Here is a 23,370-nt window from a genome sequence, read left to right on the forward strand (position 1 = left end):
GCAGGCATCGAGACCAGGGCTGGTTTCCCTCAGCCCTGGCTTCGTCAGGAAGGATGTCCAGAATGATGTCCAGAAGACATCCGGTCTAATTAGCATATTACCCTTTTATTATTATAGATAGGCAGTGTTAGTTGCCAAATTGAAGATGCAGTGAACATGTTTGCTCCTTGTTAATTCATTCCACAAATATTTATTGAGCATCTATTTTGTGTCATGGGCTCCTAGGCCAGCTCTGAGGTCTTTCCTAACTCAGAGTTCACATTTCTTGTGAATTTGGAAGGGAAGGCATTCAATATATTAGTCTTTTAGGTGTTATCTTCATTTGTCTCAATTTTATTTATTAACATTAGTAGTATCTGGGGCAAGAGTATAAATGGAAATCTATTTACTACATGTCTTAATTTTTAAGTTATGTCAGGATAACAAAATATTAAGTAAAAGATGTTTTGTTTTCCTAGTTTGACAAAATGTCCCATAAGCACTTGGAAGGTGATGTTAGAGTTTATAATTGTTAGTTGGCTTTGAGTTCTTCCCTGGAAGATAGCTGTCTGGAGAGATGGCACTGGGAGAGATGTCCCTCCTTGGGAGCATGTATGGGGATATCCTGCCTGCACTTTTAAGCTTCGATCACCTCCCATACCTCACCAGTAGGCACTTGGCCATTTGGGGCCTAGTCCAGTCTGCTCTCAGGAGGACTGACCCAAGAAAGAGGCTGCATTTGGTCCCAGAAATAGGATTGAGGCCTTTTGTGTAGAGAATTTTAGAATTCCAAAAACTTGAGGCATGGTCTTGAAGCAAGCATGAGGCATGGGGACACAAGCTCTGGGTAGACATGTCCTCTTGCTCTGTGGACTTTTTGTCCAGAGTGGAGGAACATATCGAGGAAGCTGGAATGCAGTCTCTAAAGTGTGAAGCCAAGAGCAGTACCACACTTGCCTTCTGTCCAGGAGAACTACTGACCAACTGGAATTTTGTTATGAGTGCTTTTGTATGTCTCAGTTGTTCCTACAAGGTCAGCACAATCCCTATCTACCTTTTGATAACTGTCATAAATTGAAATTTCCAAATGTTTATTTTTGTAGACCTTTCCAAAAAAGGAAAGAAGGAAGGTGAGGAGGGAAGGGAAGGGAAGGGAAGGGAAGGGAAGGGAAGGGAAGGGAAGGGAAGGGAAGGGAAGGGAAGGGAAGGGAAGGGAAGGGAAGGGAAGGGAAGGGAAAGAGAAGGCAAAAAGACATTCATGACTCTGGTCTTATTAAAGGCAGCTGCTGAAAAATGTTCTCAGCTATTTAACAGCCAAACTAAAGCAAGACAGATGCTGCTGGCTTTGTTGTAAATTCTGCAGACGTTGTCTTTCCACATAAATCCAAGGAAGCCCCTAATTTTTATTGCAATTTTTAGTGTACTGGATTCATTTCTCTCATGATTCTTCCTAATAATTAATTTCTTATATTTATAATTTGTTTTCAGTTCTTAGAGCTGCTTTACATGACCCCAACATTTTCTGTGGATCTCAGTTTGAATATCAGAAAACTCAAGTTTTTGTTTTCTTATAAAATAGTTTTAGGATTTTGCTAATTCAATTCAACGCAAAACCACACATTGTACCAATTATGCCATGCATTGTGTTTTCCCCTAGAAAGATCTAAATGAATAAGACATGGCTACTACCCTAAAGAACTCATATACTGGTGGTTGAGAAGATATTTAAGCATATAAATTATAATAGAACACAATAAATGTTACTACACGTGGCCATGTGAGGAGAGAGGACGGCAGAGTTGATACTCAGACCTTGAGGAGATCTGCGAAGATTTCACTGAGGAGATGGCATGTCACCTGGGTCTGAAAGATGAGTAAAAGTTTGTCAGACAAGTGAGATAATTGTTATTGCCCATTTTTCTTTTTAATTATTTATTTTTCTACTTACTTACAATTAATGAGATGTCTGGATTGTCATTACTCATAAATATCTAATTTTCTATATTTTCTTATTGTTCAGTCCGATGTCTCCCATATGGACCCAGTTTTGTATATAAGTCTCTGTATTATCATCTATAGAATAGGAACTAATACCACCTAGTAGAGTTGTTTTGAGTTTTCAAAGCAATACTGGGTCTAAATGCTTAGTGCTGTTCCTGTGTAGGGGTTAGGATTGTGTTTGGCTACATGTCATGGAACTCCAACTCCCATGACTTAACCGAGTCAGGGTTTGTTTTCGCTCAGAAAGTCCTGAGCGAAACAGTGCAGGGTTGGTGGCTCAGCATCCAAGGCTCCTTCGAATGTTCTGCTTTGCCTTTCTTAGCATATGGTTTTCTTTTCTACTATTTGCTGAGTCGTGATGACAAGATCGACCCCTATCTCCAGCCTCATATTCAGTTCAGGAAGAAGAAGGAAGGAAAAAGGAAAAGGGTAATGCCTTTATCAGGAAAGCAAAACTCACCGTGAAAGCTCCATCACACTGTTTATGATTCAAAGGACAGAGCTTTCAACATGGCCTCCCTGACTGAGGGAATCTGAGAGGGCAGATATTTTAATTAGGCATTTTGGCATCATAAACAAGATTGGGGTTCTCACAGGAAAGAGAAGGAACACAGATATTATGTAAGCAACCAGCAACCTCTGCTACAACTGGCAGACAATAAACACTCAACAGTCAGTATTACCATGGAGAAGACACTTAATAAATGTTTGTTCATGGAGAAGACACTTAATAAATGTTTGTTCATTTGGATAGAACCATCTCCACACTGATTCTGGCCCAAAGTAGCATCACCTCTTGCTCTTGCTAAGAGCCTGCTAACTGACCACCCTACCTCTATTCTTGCCTCGCCACTATCTATTTCCCACTAGGAGTCAAGTGAATTTTTAAAAATGTAAGTTGACCTAAATGTAAGAGCTAAAACTATAAAACTCCTAGAATAGGGTAAAAGCCTCATGATATTGGAATTGGCAATGATTTCTTGGATATGACACCAAAAGCATAAAAGAAAAACATAGGTAACTTGGACTACATTACAATTAAAAACTGCGCATAAAAGGACATAATCAACAGAATGAAAAGGCAATTACATAACAGGAGAAAATATTTGCAAATCATGTATCTGATAAGGGATTCATATTCAGAATATATAAAGAACTCCTAGAGCTCAACAACAAAAACCCTCAAATCACCCAAATAAAAGTGGGCAAAGGATTTGAATAGGTTTTTCTTAAAAGATGATATACAGATGGCCAACAAGCATATAAACATGCTCCATATTAATAATCATTAAAGAAATACAAATGAACCACGGTGAGATATTGCATTACATCCATTAGGATAGGTGTAAAAAGCAAAAACAGAAAATAGCAAGTGTTGGTGAGGATGTGGAAAAATTGCAAACCTTAGGCACTGTTGGCTGGACTGTAAAATGGTGCAGCCAGTGGAAAACAGTATAGCAGTTCTCTACATACAAAACACTAAAATATAATTATCTATGATCTAGCAATCCCACTTCTGAATATATCCCCAAAGAATTGAAAGTAGGATCTTGAAGAGATGTCTGTATGTTATTTACAATAGCTAAAAGGTGAAAGCAACTTTGTTATCAAAATGACCTCTCATGACCTATAGCAACTGCAGACCTTCCTGACCTCATGTGAAAGCACTCTCCTTGTTCACTATGTCCTAATGTAATCAATCTTTCCATATATTAAACCTACTAATCTCATTCCTGCCATAGGACTTTTGTTCTGCTTTTCCCTGTGCCTGGAACATTCCTCTCTATTTTCACAGTTGGCTCCTTCTTATCATCCAGACTTAAGCTCAAACATTTTCTCTTCAAAGAAATCCTTCTCTGTCTTTATGTAAGGGTATCTTTTGCCACACCTTAGATACTATTATGTTGTCTTGATTAATTTATTCATAAGCCTTTTCACTATGTGAAATTAATATGTTTATTGCCTCTCTCCTTTAGCAGAATTTAAGCTGAATGAGGGCAGACTTTGTGTTCACTACTGTAATGTCAAGGCTGACAGAGAATTATCAAGACATTCAATAAATATCAGTTAAACAAATAATTGAATTTGGCAAATATTTTTTGGGACATCGCTGTGCTTCAGGCTGTATACTAAGCACCAAGCATAAACAAACATTATGTGATCAACTTCATAATGAATTATTGGTAGGCTATAGCCTTTTCCAAGACTGGAGTCTTAAGGACCAGACCTACCTTAGAAGGGGAACAGAGCTGAGTGATGTAGAGAGTCCTGGATGATTCAACTGAGCCCCTGTATCAAACTTCACTTGAGATTAGCATGCTCTTAGACTTTGAAATTTCATGAGCCCATAGGTTCCCTTGTGTGCTTAAGCCAATTTGAGCTGGGTTTCTGTTTCTTACTAACCAGAGTCCTAAGAGATAAATATGTAACTCAGTTGTTGTGAGCTATAGAATCTTCATGCATTGTTAATGGACCACGTGTACATATGTAAGAAGATGGAGACAGTTTTTCCCCAGAGCTCCTTTTAAGAAGGAGACAGCATTTATTTGAGAGGGAGAGAACTGAGACAGTCGGATATAAGTGGAATTTCTCTTAATGTGAAAGGGAAAAATCTCCATAGTCATCCTGTAGGAGAAAAAAGAGAAAGAAAAAAGGAAGGAAGAGTTGACTTTGGAGGCATGAGTTGCTCATTTAACCTCATAACCCCCAAATCATTAGTAAAACTTACAAAATGTTTGAGTTTAGGTGGATTTGTGTGTGTGTGTGTGTGTGTGTGTGTGTGTGTGTGTGTGTGTGTTGGGGGTGGGCTAGGGTGTGGTGCAGGGAAGGGGCTTGGTTTTGTGTTGTGCCTGGATTGACATGGTATGGAATTGAGGCAGTACCAGCATGAATGGAGAGGCAGAGAAAAGCATGATGAAAAATGTTCCAGAGGGCATAGAAAGTGTTTGGGTGCGTGTGTATGTGTGTAGTATGCTGAATTTTTCCCAGGCTGTGGATTTGGGCTCAGGTCTTATTGGTAAAGATCTCCCAGTTATAAGGGGCCAAAGATGCTATCTTGTCTATATATTTTTTCTTGTATTAAAATAAATATATACTCAGTATACTACAGTTCATTCGTGCATTAGTATGAATAGTTATATATATATATATATATATATATATATATATATATACACATATTATAGTCTCTTGGCTTCATATATAGTATTTTATTATATACAGAACTTTTTTTCAAAGCCTTTTGGTTATTTTAGATGTTTCAGTGTATTTTATAACCTTCAACCTATTTTAGAAGCTCCATCTCTATGTACTATAATTATCATGGGGTTGTTATGATCATACCCACTTCAAATGCTTGCACAGGAAATTGTTTTCCTTCTAAAAACATGGCTCTGTGCCAGACCCTGATATAGAAAGCTGAGTCAATGGTCAGTGTCAATTCCACAAAGAAATGTTATGAATTTCCAACACATTGTATAATCCAACCTTTCTGAAATGACTGATGCTGTTTTAAAAGTGAGAAATAATCACAGTGCATGCTGTGTTCCATGGCTTGTCACCATCTTGGATCAGAAGAGAGACACTGGCCAGATCTTGGATGCAGGACCAAGTCAAATAAGACCCAGTACAAGGTTGCTGTCTTCCATGTGGAGTGGCTCACGGGCCTTGGGCTCGAGGACACTACTTGGGGATGCTGGTGGTACCCATATTAATCAGTCCTTTGGCATTTACTGTGCACTATTCTATATAATAAAAGCCTAATATGCTAAGTGTCTGGTTGTCTGGTCAGCCTTTCAACCAATCAAAGGGTAATATAATAATGATATGCTAAGGCTGCTCAACTGCTTACTGTGACATACACTGACCACCAGGGGGAAGACCATCGACCAGTCGACCAGTCGCTACGATGTGCTCTGACCAATAGGTGGCAGATGCTCCAACCAGTAGATTAGTTTGCTGCTGGGGTCTGGCCAATCAGGACTGGGAGAGATGAGCTGGACACACCCTGGAGCTCTCCCTCCCTGGCTGGCCAACCTCCTAAGTCCCTCCCCGGCTCCAATCATGCACTGGTGGGGTCCCTTGGTCTGGCCTGCGCCCTCTCACAATCCAGGACCCCTCAGGGGATGATGGAGAGCCAGTTTCGGCCCAATCCCGCAGGCCAGACTGAGGGACCCCACTGCCATGAATTCGTGCACCGGGCCTCTAGTAGGGTATAAAAAGATGAGGAAATATAATCTCTGTTGAGCTGATAGAAAGCAATTAAAGACATGGGCTTTGGTTCAGTCTTAATTTCTTCCATCTTAAACCTCTTTTCTTTTTGGGCCTTAGTTTCTTCTTCTCTAAAATGGTGATAATGAATACCTACCCTGTAGAGCTGATGTAAGGATTAAGCACAGATAATGCACACAAAGCATTTTGCACAGGCTCAGTTCTTAGAACTCTCTTAATAAGGGAATCTTTTGTGTTATTATTATTCTCACCAGTGTGTCAATTAACTTATTGAATGATGAGAAAAGACAAGTATATAAAAATAATGAGAGGTTACAGTGTAAACAAGCAAGATGTAGCAGAAATATCTACAGAAAAATGACATGCATCATATATGTAGATGATTCTATTGTAAATATGTTTATTTTGATCTCATTACAATAGCTATAGTGATTCAACTGTCTAGCAGGTAAAATGAAAATTATTTGAAAAATCAAATTCTCACAATTAATTAAGCTCTAAGAAATCATGATATTGATATATTAACTGTAAAGACAAATTAACATTTTATACCTTAGCCCCTCCACTTCTTATCTGCACTCTCCCCCAAGTCTATCCTCTCTGCCTCATGGGAGGCAGTATGAATGTTGTGATTGATATTATGGACTGTCTAGTTAGGAAGACCTAAGTTGAGACACAGGCAACTGTTAAACATCCTGGATGTTTTGTTCTCATTAAAAACGGAATACTCTAACTCACAGTGTTGTCAAATTTTAGTAAGAAAATGCTTCAAGTCCTTAGCGAAGGACCTACTATGTACAAAGTAATTAGTAATTTTTTTTTATTATTGAAAATTTCTGCTTCAATGCTAATGAATGGCAACATTTTAGCCTCTCAGCTGGCCTGCTAAATAATCTATTCAAACATCTTGAAAGTGCTGGTCTTATCAAGATGCAGTTTACAAACGATGCAGATATTCCCAAATTGGTCATTGGTTAGATTAGCATTTCTTAAAACAGTTCAGGGATTCCTGGGGGTCCCTAGACTCTTTTAGGAGGGACACTTTCATGGGGTCTGGAAGATCAGATTCTCTTCTTAAGAATACTAGGACATCATTTGTCCTTACTCTCAATCTCTGGAGTTTTGTAGAGGCCACTTGATGTGTTACATCCCAGGAGATTGACCGGAGAAGCAGATGTGGGAAATCAGTAGTCTTCTTCTAAGCCAGACTTTAGAGACATTTGCAAAAATGTAAACAATGTTACTCTTCTCACTACATTTTTGTTTTGGGAATATAGTTATTTTTCATAAAAATGTTATATTAGCATGCAATTGGTCTATTATTGACATTTTAAAATAAATTAATAAAGTATTTAAAAATGTTTGTGCTTTAATTTTTGTTTTGGTAAATGTTGGTAGGTATCACTCACATAATCAAAAGCTCCTTGGTGTCCTCAGTAATTTTTAAGAGTGTAAGGAGTCCTGAGTCCAAAAAGTGTGACAATCACTGAATTTGATACATTATGTTCAATTAAATGTGAAATATTATGCAGTCATCAAAATGTCAAAAAAAATTATTTGTTGATAAAGAAAATATTCCTGATATATTAAGTGACAATAGCAGGTTACAAAATGATGTGCTATGTTATCCTGTTCTTGTTTAAACATGTATGTGCATATGAATAAAAGATGATTTTAAGTGTTTATGTTTCTTAGCTTGTCTACATTTTTTTCCTGCATAATTAGCATGGATTGCTATAGTAATAATAATAAAAAATAAACCTTGATTTTGAAAAAAAAGCTCAATTTACTAACATATCCATGATTGCCTTATAAGAAACAGACCTCTGACTCTGAAGATGTATATTTATTCCTTTATCTGATTACAATAGAAAGATGATTTTAAAACAGTACAAGTGAAATTCTAGTAAACTATACTACATATTTTTGGGATGACGAATTTGAAACATTTTGAAATAACAGATAAGCGTGTTCACCCAAAATAACCTTAAAACTTGACAAAGTATTTAAACATGGACTGAAGCAAATTTTGATGTTCTGGAAATACACAGTGTTATGAAGGTAGAATAAACTGTTCATAGATAAGTCTCATGTCCTGTTGTAGGGGTTTATTTATTTATTTATCTTATACTTAATACTACAAAATGGTAACTTGTATTATTATCTGATGGTATCAGCAGGGTCAGATTGTGTGGTCCTTAGAGCAGGGACAAAATATTAAAATCATTTTGCAAAAATGACAGTGACTGACAGAGAATTCAATATGCAGAAGGCATTAAATAAACACTGGAAAGATTTAAATGTTGCATCTTTCTTTCAGAATTATTATCCCACTAATTCATTCTCATTCCATGTTACAACCTTTACAGGTCTTGAGATAAGTCAAGAGGAAGCTGGAAAATTCTTAATATAAAAATGTTTAGTTATTCCTGAAGTTTAAAAAACAAAAATGAACTTCTATTCTACAATCACGTATAGAAAGTGTCCCAAAAATGTATACACATTTTGAATGATTATAAAATCAGAGTTTATTACATATAGTTCATTTTCAAAATTTAAAAGAATCTACAGAAATGAATAATTTTTTTGTCAGTGCCTATTTTCAAACTGATGACAGTTCTGGTCCAGGCGCTGCTGATAATGCAAAGCAATGGAATCACAAACATCAAGAATCATCTCACTTGGTATTTGTGTGCCTTCACTTCGTCACCTGATGCCGGCTTTGTACCATAAACTTTATCTCTTATGTATCCCCATAAAAAGGTCTAGTGGATGAATTTCCTTTGTTCAAAGCTTATTCTGGCTGAAAAGAAAGAAACATCAATTGAGCTATCAGCTGTATACAAGTTTTTGGGACACTCTGTAGATGTTTGTTACTTAAAAACAAAACACAACTTTCTGACTAAGTTACTGATAGATTTCACATGCTATGGTGTTAATGCCTTAGTTGAGATGATCAGTGGGTTAGGAGGCTCCTTGGGTACCTCCTACAGGTGAAGCCCCTGCTCCAACAGGGCAGTGTAGAGAGATGAGAGGTGAGGCTATTTTCCAAGTGTGGATTATTTCATTTTATTTTTTGCTACCAATAGAATTTGGTGATGGTGGGTATGAGGAAGAAGGGAAAGTTGGGTGAAGCAAAGATTTCTAGCTTGGGGGACAGGAGATTGGAAAGACCAGCAATAGAGTCCAATGGCAGAAGGAAGAGATTGAAGTGTGTCAAGGAAGTGGATAGAAAGGACTAGGTAAGGGGGCATTGAGAGTGAGTGCAGCCTGGGACTTTAGTGCTATGTGAGTACCTAACTTCTAGAGTTTTCTCACCATTAATGGGCATTATCCCCCTTCACGCTTTCCTCCCCGCTGCTCCCTGAGGAGACATTTCTGACCTCAACTTCCCTTGATTTTATTTACATATGTCCTGAGTGTCTACTTTCTCCATCTTCTAAGACCAGTTAGAAAGGTTCCAAATTACCTCCAGCTTCATCCAATGACAATTGTTTGGAAATCATATTAGAACATTTGTTTGTCCAAGTTAGTATGTGATCTAGGTGTTTTCCATTTCCTTCTATATTCAAAACTTTTTACACTGTGGTTAGAGTTTCTAGGCAGGAAAACCGGTTCTTTTTACTATTGGTATAAAAGTCTAGAAAACAAAAGTAACCATTTCCAAATCAAGGGAATACAACATTGATCTTGAGAACATGGAGTTCTGGCAAATAGACTCTATGTTGTAATAGGTAGAACCCCAACGTGAACCTCAGAATAATCTGATTTATTGCAGATGCCCTGCCCTTAATTAGCTGTGTAAGTAACTTCTTCTCTTTAGGCCTCAATCCACTTAATTATAAAATTAAGGGGCAAGAATTTTCATATTTGAAACAACAACAAAAAATTATATTGAATCATGGTGATATCTTCCTCCTTGCCAAAATCAAGGAAGACTGCTGGAGAGCTAAAAAAAAATCTTTAAAAACTAAAACAGGGCCAATACTTGATTTTGATTGATCCTTCAACATGTAGAGAATGTCGTCCTGTACCCTGGATGATGGCACTGCCCACGTTCCATTAGCACTGAGGGGAGGCCAGGAATTGCAAGGATGTTTATCGGGGTTTGAATGGTGGTGAGCTGCCATGGTCCCCACCTGCAGCTAGAGTTCATGATTCATACAGAAGGGAGTGCTGTGGACATGGCATAGACATCGCTGTCCTGAAGCTTAGGCGGGTGCATCACTTGTAGCTGGATGTTGGTTAATGATAACTACTACTATAGAAGAGTTTAACCTCTGTGACAAAGCAGTAAGTTTAAAAAACTACAACCCTGTGGGTGGAAAAGGTGAAGGGATTAAGCAAAAGAACAATTAATTAATGAACAAAATGAACTAATAAGCAAAATAAAGACAAACTCAGAGAGCAGGCTGACAGAAGTTGGGGGCGGGGAGGGAGAGGCTAGGTAGAGGGTGTGGAGGGATAGAGCAAAAAAGACAGGGACAACTGTGTGGTGATTGCCCAGGGTGGGGGAGTGTGGAAGGGGAATGGGGGAAGGTAGGGGAGGGTATGGGGGGATAAATGTTGATGGACAGACTTGACTTAGGGTGGCGAATACACAATACAGTATACAGATGATGCGTTGTAGAATTGTGCACCTGAAACCTACATAATTTTGTTAACCAGTGTCACCCCAATAAATTAAAACAAACTGCAGCCCCTAGACCCCCAAATTAATCAGGTCCCTGAGCACTTCGTAAGGGCTAGTCACAGTGCTAGGTGTTGGGGACATGAAACTGAACAAGTCGTTAGGTGTGCCCTCAGGAGCTGTGGAGGATGAGACAGACAAATCAAAGCTAGAGTGTGATGAGCTGACTGCTGAGGAAGCACCGTGCATGAGAGCACAGAATAGGCAGAATCTAAAAATAATTTCAAGGAAAAGTTAAATTTTTGGATGAAGGTCTCTAACTAGAGGAACCTCCAGTTACCTATCACTGAACTAGACAGTAACCCAGCACAGCGGTTTTTATGCTGCTGTCAGAGAGAGGCTGGCAGACAGATGCAGCAAAGTCCATTGAACCAGACTTTCCTGCACAGTAGATCCTCTGGGGTCTTATGAGTAGCTATTGAAAGTTTTCTATGAAGGACCATGTATTTTTAGAAATTAGGTCACAAACATTTGTGAGGAGATTTCTGACATAAGGAGACTGTAGAAATGCACTATGGTATTAGAGTAGGCTAACTATTGCAGCAGATAGAATAGCAAGTCCAAGGTAGTTTGAGGTAGGCCTGAGGACTCTGGAAATCAGTTAGGGACCCAGATTAATGGGGGTGCCACCATCTCTTGTACATAGTTTTCAACATTGTCCTTGGCATGGACCTCTGGGCAGGATAAGGGGAAACAGTGGAGAGGATCTTACATGCCTCTTCTGAACTAGCCTGACCAGAAGTGGTACAATTCACCTCTGGTCACGTTTAGTCACATTTAGTCTCTGGGTGCTGCTCAGTGGTTCAGGGGAGCTGGGAAAGGCAATCCAGCTGTGAGCCCAGCAAGAACTGGAAGTGGTTTGGTGAACAGCTAATAGTTTCTGCCACAATCATGGATCGGGATTGGAGGACTAAGCCAGAGAGGCCTTTGGACACCCAACTGAAAAGAGGAAAGAAGTGGAGGGAAGGGAACAAGATAATAACATCTATTGAAATGGTTTAAGTTCTCTTCTCCTCCCATGGATTAAGACTGAGTCACAAAGCAGGAAATACCTCCAGATTTGCAAGTGGATTTTGCAGACTGAAGTCTGCAGGAAATCTACGTGTCTACATGCAATTTACACCTGTAATGTAAGCTATCAGTATTACATAGTATATTCTGATTATTATATTTCTTATTATGACATCATATTCAAATGACATAATTTTAGATATTTCCAGGTGTGTTGGGCACCTGAGTTAATTCACCAAAACTTACATAGATGCAGATACTACATTGTATTAAAAAAAACCTTTTTATTTTAGAAAACTTTCAGGTTCACAGAAAAATTGAGAAGATAGTACAGAGTTCTCATATACCCCAACCCAGTTATCCTATTATTCAAATCTTATATTAGTATGGTGACTTGGTTATGATTAATGAAGCAGTATTGGTACATTATTATTAATTAAAGTCCATATTTTATTTGGATTTCCTTAGTTTAACATATATACACATACATACTATGCTACAGGATGCTACAGCACATTTAGGCACATTTAGTCATTATGTCTCCTTAGGTTCCTCTGGGCTATGACTGTTTCTCAGACTTTCCTGGGTTTTGATGACCTTGAGAGTTTTGAGTAGCACTGGTCAGGTATTTATAGAATGTCCTTCAATGTGGATTTGCCATATTTTTCTCATGATTAGACTGAGGTATTATGTTTTTAAGAGGAAGACCACAGAGGTAAAGGGTCATTTTCATCTCATCACATCAAGGGTACGTGCTGTCAACATGATGTATCACTATTTATGTTAATCATGATCACCTGCCTAAGTTGGTGTTTGTAAGTTTTCCCCATTCTAAAGTTATTCTTCTGCCCCCCCCTTTTCCATACTCTGCCCTTTGGAAGGAAATCATTATGTACATCCCACACTTAAAGAGTGAGGAGCTATGCTCCACCTCCTTGAAGGCAGGATATCTACTCAAACTATTTGAAATTCTTCTGTATGGGAGATTTACATTGCATTTTAAAAGCAGCCAAATGCAAAAAGCTAAGTTAATGCTGTACAGCAATAAAGTATTTAAATGCATGGGGATGTCTTACGTTCTTTATATCTTCTACTACACCTAACTCTAAATAATGATAATAATAGCTAATACATATTGAGTGGTTGTCAGCCAAATTGAGTCTTCTTAACAAAATTACCAGGTAGCTACTATTACAAGAATTTTGCAGATGAAGAAATTGAGGCTTAGAGAGAGGTTGGATTATGAGCAGTTAATATAAATCAAATTTTATAAGCAACATTTAGTAGGCCTCCATTGTGATTAGAATAATTTAACCTCCTAAACTTGGCTTTCAGGCCCTTTATAATATCGGCCAGATTATTTCTCTTATTTCTTCCCCTCCTTCACTATGCTTCAGTCTCAAGGACCTTCTTTTTTGTTTTTGTTGTTGTTGTTAACACCACCCCCCCAAAGCATATTTTTTTTGCATTGATTTTTTTAGAGAGATTGGGGAGGGGGAGAGAGAGGGAAACATCAGTGTGAGAGAGACACATTGATTGATTGCCTCCCCCACATGCCCTGACCAGGGCAGAGTGGACCTGCAACTCAGGTACATGCCCTTGACCAGGAATCAAACCCATGACCTTTTGGTGTATGGGCCTTCTCTCTAACCACTGAGAAACACAGGCCAGGATGGGCATTCTTTCTGTTTTGAACCCCACATAATCTTGCCTTAGAGTCTAGAATGTGTAGACTGTCTATTCCCTTGGTCCCAGATCCTTGAGTGCCTAGGTAATTTTGTGTCAATCAGGTTGCCTACCAAATCTCATCTGTTAAAAGAGGCCTTCCCTGGCTATCCTGTTTAACTTAGCTCTCACTTCCCCAGAATCATTCTCTGTCACTTTTCCCTGTGTCATTTTTGTTTCATAGCAGTCGTCACTCTCTGGAATTATTTGGTAATGCAACTCATTTGTTCTCTACCCCTCTAGGTTGCAAACTCCATGAGAATGATGTCTGTGTCCGTTTTTTTCACTGCCCTGTTCCTAGGACCATGAACAGTGCCAGTGGGCACTTAGAAAGTATTGCTGAATGAATAAAAGAGTAGCGTGACCCAAGTTATAAGATTGGCAACTGGTGGAGCTGCTATTTAAACTCATTTCTCTCTGATATAAAAACGAACTCAAAACCAGTGCTATGAAGTCTGATAGCCATTCAGTAAACATGTTGATTGGTCCTAGCAGCAGTCTTCTCAGAGACCAAAGACAGGGACTCAGTAATTCTCAACCCCCATTAATGAGCTCTGGTCAGGACGCCCCATTTACAGGCTCTGTCATTTGTAATAAGCCACAAATTCCTCCAAATCTTAGAGTTTCTCTGTGGATAAAAAGGAATAAAAAGGGATAAAAATACCACTTGCCTCACATAGTTTATGTGAGGATTAAATGAGATAAATATGTAAAACTGCACTGAAGTATCTAAAACATACGAATGTTTGTTTTTGTCAGAAAGAAAAACATATTTTCTTCCTCAATCTATTCCCTGGAGTCTTTGTAAATAATCAATTAATTAATTTTAAAAATCCTCACCCAAGGATATGTTTATATTAGATATACAGGAGACAGAGAAATAGGGAGGGAGAGGAGAGAGAGGGGGGGAGGGAGAAACATAGATGTGAGAGAGAAACATAGATGGGTTGCCTCCCGTACCTGTACCTGCCCTGACCGGGAATCAAACCCACAACATTTTTGGTGTATGGGATGATGCTCCAACCAAGTGAACCACCTGGCCTGGACCCTGGAGTCTTTTTATGTTGTAGGGAAGATGGGGTGGTGAGACAGAGAATGGTGGGTGGAAAGGAGACACTAAGTTCTGTTTGGACAGTCTTCTAAGCCTGTGTACTGAGATCCAACCTGAATGCAGTCTTGTCCAGCTTTTAATTCAGCAGACATAGGAAGCAAAATACACCACATGAACATTAGTTTCCCCAAGAACTTGACCCTATAGTGATTCACTCCATAGTTGGAAGAAGCCTCCATGTCCCAGAATACAGACAATCACCCCAGTAGGGCTATGGAATGAGGTGTGTAGATAGTTAATTCAGTGACCCTCAGGATCTAGTTTACTATCACACAGCTTACAGTGAATTTGTCATAGCAGCAATGTCCTTAAGGGTGGATGGTTTTTGTCAGATTTCACTTGCAATTCTTTGAAGACTTTAGTATACTGAATTGTCTTTGCTACATTGTTCAAGGAGACACAAGCAAGATGATTAATCTCTGTTTTAAACAGACGCTTACCATATTTTCCTGTGTTGAAGGGGAGTGGGCGGGTTCTTAGTGATTTGGTCCACTTGTTCACTTTATGAAGGACACAGTGGGTGTTTATCCAAGCTTAGGTGGCTCTTTTGTGACAGAGTTGGGACCAAAATTCAAGTCCTCTAATTCTCAGAGCAGTGCTCTCGTCACACCATACCTACAGAGAGTAACATTTTTATTTTTATTTTTTGAGCTTTTGTACTTGTTTCCTTATTTTTCTCTTGTCATGCGCCACTCTTCTATTTAACACTAACATTGATTGACAAGTACAGTATAGGTTTCTGTCTTGTAAGCCGATGTCTATTTCCCTTTTACCTAAATCATTACAAATCTAGAAGTTTGCTTGCTGAGACATCCAGAAGTCTTTTTGTAGCTGCTGAAGTGCTGGTGAACTTGGAGTGTAAGTGGAAAGTAGTCTAAGTCTACCCCCAGAATGTTTCTCAGCTGAAAGAGGCCATGTGTTTTAAAGGATGCCTTCAAATCTTTGATAAGCTTGAGTTGATAGACTTCTAAAATTATTTGCTATGTAGTAGACTCTTTTCTCCCTCATGAATTAAGAGGCCAGTATATTCTTTTAAATAAACATTTTTAATTGTGGTAAAGTGTACATCATATAAAGTTTACCATCTTAGCCATCTTTAAGTAGCTAGTTCAACAGGGGGAAGTATATTCACATTGTGCGGCCAGTCTCCAGGACTTTTTCATCTTGCAAAACTGAAACTCTATACACATTAAACAGCTTCTTATTTCCTCTTCTCCTCAACCCTGGCAAACACCATTCTAGTTTCCATCTCCATGAATTTAACTACTCTAGGTACCTCATGGAAGTGGAATCATATGGTACATTTTTGTGATTGGCTTATTTCACTCAATATAACATATTCAAATACTGCAGTCTTCAAAGAATTGCAAGTGACATCTGACAAAACCCCATCCACCCTTAAATGTCATTGCTGCTCTTACAAATTCATTTTCAGCTGTGTGGTGGTAAACTAGAAAGTGGGGTGGGGGTGTCACAAAACCCAATTATCCACACACCCTATTCATCCATGTTGGAACATGTGTCAGAATTTCCCTCCTTTTTAAGGCTGAATAATATTTCATTGTATGTACACACCACATTTTGTTTCCTCAATAGGCACTTGGGTTGCTTCCACTTCTTGGCAACTATGAGTAATGCTGTTATGAACGTGTGTGTAAATATCTCTTTAAGACCTTGTTTTCAACATTTTGGATATATGCTCAGAAGTGGGATTGCTGGATTATAAAGTAATTCTATTTTTTAATTTTTTTGAAGAATTACCATACTGTTTTCCATATTGGCTCCATTTTACATTCCCACCAACAGTGAACAAAGGTTCCAATTTCTCTATCTTATAGCCAACACTTATTTTCTGTTTTTCTTTAAAACTAATCAATCTAATGAATATGAGATGGTATCTCACTGTGGTGTTGATTGTATTTCCCTAATGATTAACAATGTTCAGCATTTCTTCATATGCTTGTTGGCCATTTGTATATTATATTTGGAGAAATATCTACTCAAGTCTTCTGTCCAATTTTTAACCTATTTTTTTAAAAAAATTTTGAGTTGTAGAAGTTCTTTTTATATTCTGAATATTAACCCTTACCAGAGATATAATTTGCAAATATTTTATTCCATTTTGAGGAATAAAATTTGCAAATATTTTATTCCATTTTATTCCTTTTTATTCTGTTGATTATGTCCTCTGATGCACAGAATTCTTTAATTTTGGTGTAGTCTAGTTTATCTATTTTTCCTTTTGTCACCTATGCTTTTGGTGTCATATTCAAGAAATCATTGCTTAGTCCAGTGCCATGAAGATTTCCCTCTATGATTTCTAGGGGTTTTATAGTTTTAGCTCCTAGATTTAGGTCTTTGATCAGTTTTTCATTAATTTTTTGTATATGGTATAAGATAATGGTCTAATTTCATTTTTTGTATGTAGATGTCCAGTTTTTCCAAAACCATTTATTGAAAAGACTGTCCATTTCCCATTGAATGGTATTGCTATGCTTGTAGAGAATTATTTGACCATACAAGTGAGGATTTATTTCTGGGCTCTCTATTTTATTTAATTGGCTTATAGATCTATCTTATGCCAGTTTTGAAATCAGTTAAGTATGAGACCTTTGACTTTGGTCTTTTTTTTCAAGATTGTTTTGGCTATTCAGAGTTCCTTGAGATTTAGCATGAATTTTAGGGAAGATTTTTCTATTTCTAAAAAACAAAAACAAAAACAAAACAAAACAACAACAACGCTGTTTGGGGTTTGAGATTGAATTTAATCCATAGATTATTTTGAATAATGTTGACATTTTAACAATATTAGGTTTTCCAATCCACAAGCACAGTTTGCCTTTACATTTACTTGTGTCTCCTTTAATTTCTTTCAGTAATGTTCTGTAATTTTCAGGGTATACATTTTTTACCTTCTTGATTAAATTTATTCCTAGGTATTTTATTCTTTTTGGGCTATTGTAAATGGAATTGTTTCTTTTTTTGCATTGATCATTGTTAGTGCAGGGAGATACAACTGATTTTTGTATGTTGATTTTGTATCCTGCAACTATGCTGAAAAATTTTTTTGTTTAATTTTTTGGGTTTTTTACTTATAAGAGCATGTTGGCTGCAAATGCAGGTCATTTTTCTTCTTCCTTTTCAATTTGGATGACTTTTATTTTTTTCTTGCTTAATTGTTCTGGCTATTATTTTTAGTAAGTACTGTGTTGAATAGAAGTCGTGAAAGTGGGCATCTTTGTTATTGAATAAAAAAAGTATCTCATGTTAAAGGGAATAAGAATGTATACCAAACTGATTTCAAAGGAAAACTTTGAAGGTAGTAAAAAGAAGAATTCTTGTAGGGATATTCTTAAGCTCTTGGGTTGCTTTTCACTCTCAGTGTGCTCCAGCCACACATCACATTCTAGGCCACAATCACATGTGATCTAGGCTACTATTGCATTTAACACATATTCATGGATGAACAGATGTTAATATAGGCAGTGAAGATTTAAGGAACAAGATGCGGGGTCCTTGCTTTCAAGGAGCCACAGTCTAGTTTGGGTGTATGTGTGTATTTCGGGGGGCGGGGGGGCGAGGAAAGAATAAATTACAGTATAATCAAATAAACAATAAGGAAAAATTGGAATTGTTAAGTTTTATAGAGAACATACAACATGATTGTTGGACACACTGTGACTAGGGGGTGGTTAGGGACATCTTATTGGAAGAGATGACATTTAAGTCATGATGTAAATGTGGGGAAGGACCCAGCCATGTGCAGACCTGGTAGCAGTGCCTTGATAGACAAACCATAGGTGCACAAGTATATGGTAGAAACAAGTTTGTCATGCTCATTACTTTTGCCTCACTATTTGTATCTCCAGTGTTGAACTTGGTGCCTGACTTTGGTAGGTACTCAAGAAATGTTTATTGAATAAGTGGGGTTGGGTATATGGTAAACATCCTAAGATGAGATGAAATGTGCATACTTTGTTATTTCATAGACTCCTGGAAAACCTGAGGCAACAGATAAACTTCCTCAATTCTCCTTCATTTCATTTCTCCACTCACAAGCTACAACACTGCACTGGGGATTGGGAATGAGCTGCGTGTTGGGGCTAAGACATTCACTTAATTTTTTTTTTCAATTTTTCTGAGCTCAGCTTTTATTCAACAAATTAAACAAATATTATTCAGGACCTACTGTAAAGCAGTCTGAGATACAGGCCCCTTTTGGAACATAGAGAGTACTGGAGATAGAGATATTGCACAAACTGTTACATAATTTATTTTTAATTATAATCATAACTAGAGGCCCAGCGTGCGATTTCAATCTTGCGAGGAGTTGCCCCACCTCCTGCCGTGTGAGGAGGCACCCGGCGGGTGGCTGAGACCCGCGCCTGCTCGCAGCGTCCCCCAGCCACCCTGCCTGTGTCTGTTCCGGGGCCGCCCAAGCTGCTGCACTGGCTCAGGCAGGCTCTCCTGTCTCTGTCTCCATCTCTACTCTGGGCCTCACCTGCGTGCGCAATCTCCTCCTGTCTGGTTGTGACCCGTTACAGTGTCCTGGCCTAATTTGCATATTACCTCTTCACATATATATATATATATATATACACACACACACATACACACTGAGTGGCCAGATTATTATGATCTCTGAACACATAATAATCTGGCCACTCAGTGTGTGTGTGTATGTGTGTGTGTGTGTATACATATACACACACATATACAGGCCCCTTTTGGAACATAGAGTACTGGGGATAGAGATATTGCACAAATTGTTACATCATTTATTTTTAATTATAATCATAACTAGATTATTACATAATTTGTTATATGTTCATATAACACACATATATATGTGTGTGTGTGTGTGTGTGTGTGTGTATATATATATGTGTGTGTGTGTGTGTGTGTGTGTGTGTGTATATTAGAGGCCTGGTGCATGAATTCATGCATGGGTGGGGGGTCTTGCCAGCCTGGCCAGGAGGAGGGGACATGGGTGGTTGGCCGGCCTGCCTTCTGGTCGAGGGGAAAATTTGCATATTAGCCTTTTATTATATAGGATATACACCGAATGGCCAGATTATTAAGTGTTCAGAGATCATAATAATCTGGCCACTCAGTGTATGTAGATAAGTACTATTAAGTAAAAGTACAGTGTACCATGGAACATATAACTAGAGACCAAATGTAGTCCAGAAATCTAGAAAAAGTTTATTTCAGATTTGTAAAATATTGTATTGAATTAAATATTTTACAACTTCCTTTTTGGCTTTGAAATCCTGTTCCCACTTTCCTACTTTATTTATTTTTTCTTCTTTATTGAATTTATTGGGGTGACATTGAAATATAAGATTATATAGGTTTTAGGTGTACAATTCTATAATAGATCATCTGTATATTGTATTATATTCACCACCCTAAGTCAAGTCCCTATCACTATTTATCCCCTCTGAACCCTCTTCTACCCATCCCATGCCCCCTTCTGGTAATCACCATACTGTTATCTGTGTCTTTGAGGTTTATTTTTTGCTTAATACCTTTATCTATTTTACCCAGTCCTGAAATTCACTTCCCCTCAGACAGCTGTCAGTAGCTTTTCTATCTATGAGTCTATTTCTATTTTGTTAGTTTATTTAGTTCATTAGATTCCACATATGAGTGAAATCATATGGTACTTGTCTTTCTCTGACTGGCTTATTTCAATTAGCATAATGCTCTCTGGGTCAATCCATGCTGTTGCAAAGGGTAAGAGTTCCTTCTTTTTTACTGCATAGTAGTATTCCATTCTGTAAATTCACCACAGCTTTTCACCACTGATGGACACTTGGGCTGCTTCCCAATTTTGGTTCTTGTAAATAGCACTGCACTGAACATAGGGGTGTATACATTATTTGGAATTAGTATTTTTGGGTCTCTTAATATATATTCCCAAAAGTGTAATTGTTGGGTCATAAGGCAGTTCCATTTTTAATTTTTTGAAGTAACTCCATACTGCTTTCCACAGAGGCTGCACTAATCTGCATTTACACCAACAGTGCAGGAGGGTTCCCTTTTCTTCATAGCCTAGCCAGTACTGGTTTATTTATTAACTAGAGGCCCTGTGCATGAAATTGGTGCACTGGAGGAGGGGTGTCCCTCAGCCCGGCCTACACCCTCTTGCAATCTGGGACCCCTCAGGGATGTAGCAGTGCGCCAAGCAGCAGGCAGCCAGGGAGGAGCCAGAACCGAGGCCAGGCGCCACACTGCTTGTGCTCATCCTGGCCTGTGTGCCTGCTGCAGCTGCTTGGTAGTGCTGCCACGGAGTCAGGAGAGGCTCTCGCCGCCGCAGCTTGCACTCGCCAGCCGTGAGCCTGGCTTCTGGCTGAACAGTGCTTGCCCTGTGGGAGTGCACTGACCACCAAGGGGCAGTTCCTGCCTTGAGCATCTGCCCCCTGGTGATCAGTACACATCATAGCGACTGGTTGACTGGTCATTCTGGTTGTTCTGTCGCAAAGGTCGCTTAGGCTTTTATATATATAGATATGGTATAAGAAGGCAGTCTAGTTTCATTTTTTTTGCATGTATCTGTCCAGTTTTCCCAACACTATTTTTTGAATAGACTTTTACCCCATTGTATGTTTTTACCTCATTTGTCAAATATTAACTGACCACATAGACATGGGTTTATTTCTGGGCTCCCTATTTTGTTCCATTGACTCATATGTCTGTTTTTATGCCAGCACCATGATGTTTTGATTACTATGGCATGGTAGTATAGTTTGATACGAAGTAGTGTGATTATTCCAACTTTGCTCTTCTTTTTCATGATTGCTGTGGCCATTTGAGGTCTTTTGTGGTTCCATATAAATTTTTGGAATATTTGTCCTAATTCTGTGAAATATGCCTTTGGTATTTTGACAGGAATTGCACTGAATTTATAGATTGCTTTGGGTGTTATGGGCATTTTAATAATGTTAATTCTTCCTATCCATGAACACAGTATATGTTTCCACTCGTTTGTAGCTTCTTCAATTTCTTTTCAGTATTTTATAACTTTAACATTCTTGGTTAAATTCATTCATAGATATTTTATTTTTTTAAGGCAATTGCCAATGGAATTGCTTTCTTAGTTTCTCTTTCTAATAGTCTATTATCAGTGTATAAAAATGCAACTGATTTCTGGATATTATTGTGTCTTGCTACTTCGCTGAATTTATTTATCAATTCTAGTAGGTTTTTATTGGAATCCTTAGGGTTCTCTACATACAGTATCATGTTATCTGCAAATAACAACAGTTTTACTTGTTCCTTTTCAATTTAAATGACTTTTATTTCTTCTTCTTCTTGTCTGATTGCTGTGTCTAGGATTTTGAATATTATGTTGAATTAGATTGGTGAAAATGGACATCCCTGTCTTGTTCCTGATTGTAGGGAAATGCTTGTCATTCTTGCCTATTACATATAATTTTGGCTGAGCATTTGTCATATATGGCCTTTATTACATTGATGTATGTTTCCCTCTTTTCTCACTTTGCTGAGAGTTTTTTTTCATAAATAGGTACTGAATTTTGTCGAATGCTTTTTCTGCATCTATCAATATGATCATATGATTTTTACCCTTAATTACATTTATGTGGTGTCTCACATTAATTGATTTGTGGATATTGTACCAACCTTGCATCCTGAGAATAAATCCCACTTGATCATGGTGTATCATCTTTTTAATGTATTACTGCATGTGGTTTGATAGTATTTTGTTGAGGATTTTAGTATCCTCAAATATATTGGCCTATAGTTTTCTTTCTTTGTAGTGTTTTTATCTGGTTTCATAAAATGATCTTGGCATTCTTACCTCCTCTTGAATTTTTTTGGAGTAGTTTGAGAAGGATAGATGTTAGTTTTTCTTTGAATGTTTAGTGAAATTCACCTGTGAGGCCATACAGTCCAGGACTTTTGTTTGTTGGGAGATTTTTTGTGGTTGATGTTATTAATCCTCACCCGAGGATATTTTTCTATTAATTTTGAGAGAGAGAGAGTAGAAAGGAGGGGGAGACACACAGAGAGAAAAACATCAATGTAAGAGACACATTGATTATTTGCCTCCTACACAAGCCCTGACCAGGGCCAGTAATTGAGCCTGCAAGAGCCTGCAACCAAAGTACATGTCCTTGACTGGAATTGAACTCAGGATCCTTCAGTCCATGGGCTGATGCTCTCTCCACTGAGCCAAACTTGCTAGGGTGGAGTTTTGGATTACTGCTTAAATTTCACTAGTTGTAATCTATTTAGATTCTCTGATTCTTTCTGATTCATTTTTGGAAGATTTATGTTTCTAGGAATTTATCCATTTCTTCCAGATTGTCCAATTTGTTGGCATACAGTTGTTCAAATATTTTCTTACAATCCTTTGTATTTCTGTGGTACTTCTTCTCTTTAATTTCTGATTTTACTTATTTGGGCTCTCTCTCTTTTTTTCTTGATGAGCCTGCTTAAAGGTTTGTCAATCTTGTTTATTTTTTTTTCTCAAAGAACCAGGTCTTGCTCCTACATTGCATGAATAAATGTTTACAAGGGTTATATCCTTTAGTTGGATTTTTTCATTTAACATTATGTAGTATCCTTCTTTGTCTCTTATTTTAGTATTTATTGT

At 38.0% G+C, this 23,370-nt stretch overlaps 1 pseudogene across 1 annotated transcript in view; it reads left to right on the forward strand.

The window, feature by feature from the left end:
- Window positions 1-832: 832 nt before the first annotated feature.
- LOC308233579 (obg-like ATPase 1) overlaps window positions 833-23,370 on the forward strand; it is a 28,518-nt pseudogene continuing 5,980 nt past the window's right edge. Inside the window, exons 1-2 of the transcript in view lie at window positions 833-988; window positions 2,224-2,409. The product of the transcript in view is annotated as an obg-like ATPase 1 (transcript). The remainder of the gene's footprint in view (window positions 989-2,223; window positions 2,410-23,370) is intronic.

This window comes from Plecotus auritus (assembly GCF_963455305.1).
Source record: "Plecotus auritus genome assembly, chromosome: 9".
Taxonomy (NCBI): Eukaryota; Metazoa; Chordata; class Mammalia; order Chiroptera; family Vespertilionidae; genus Plecotus; species Plecotus auritus.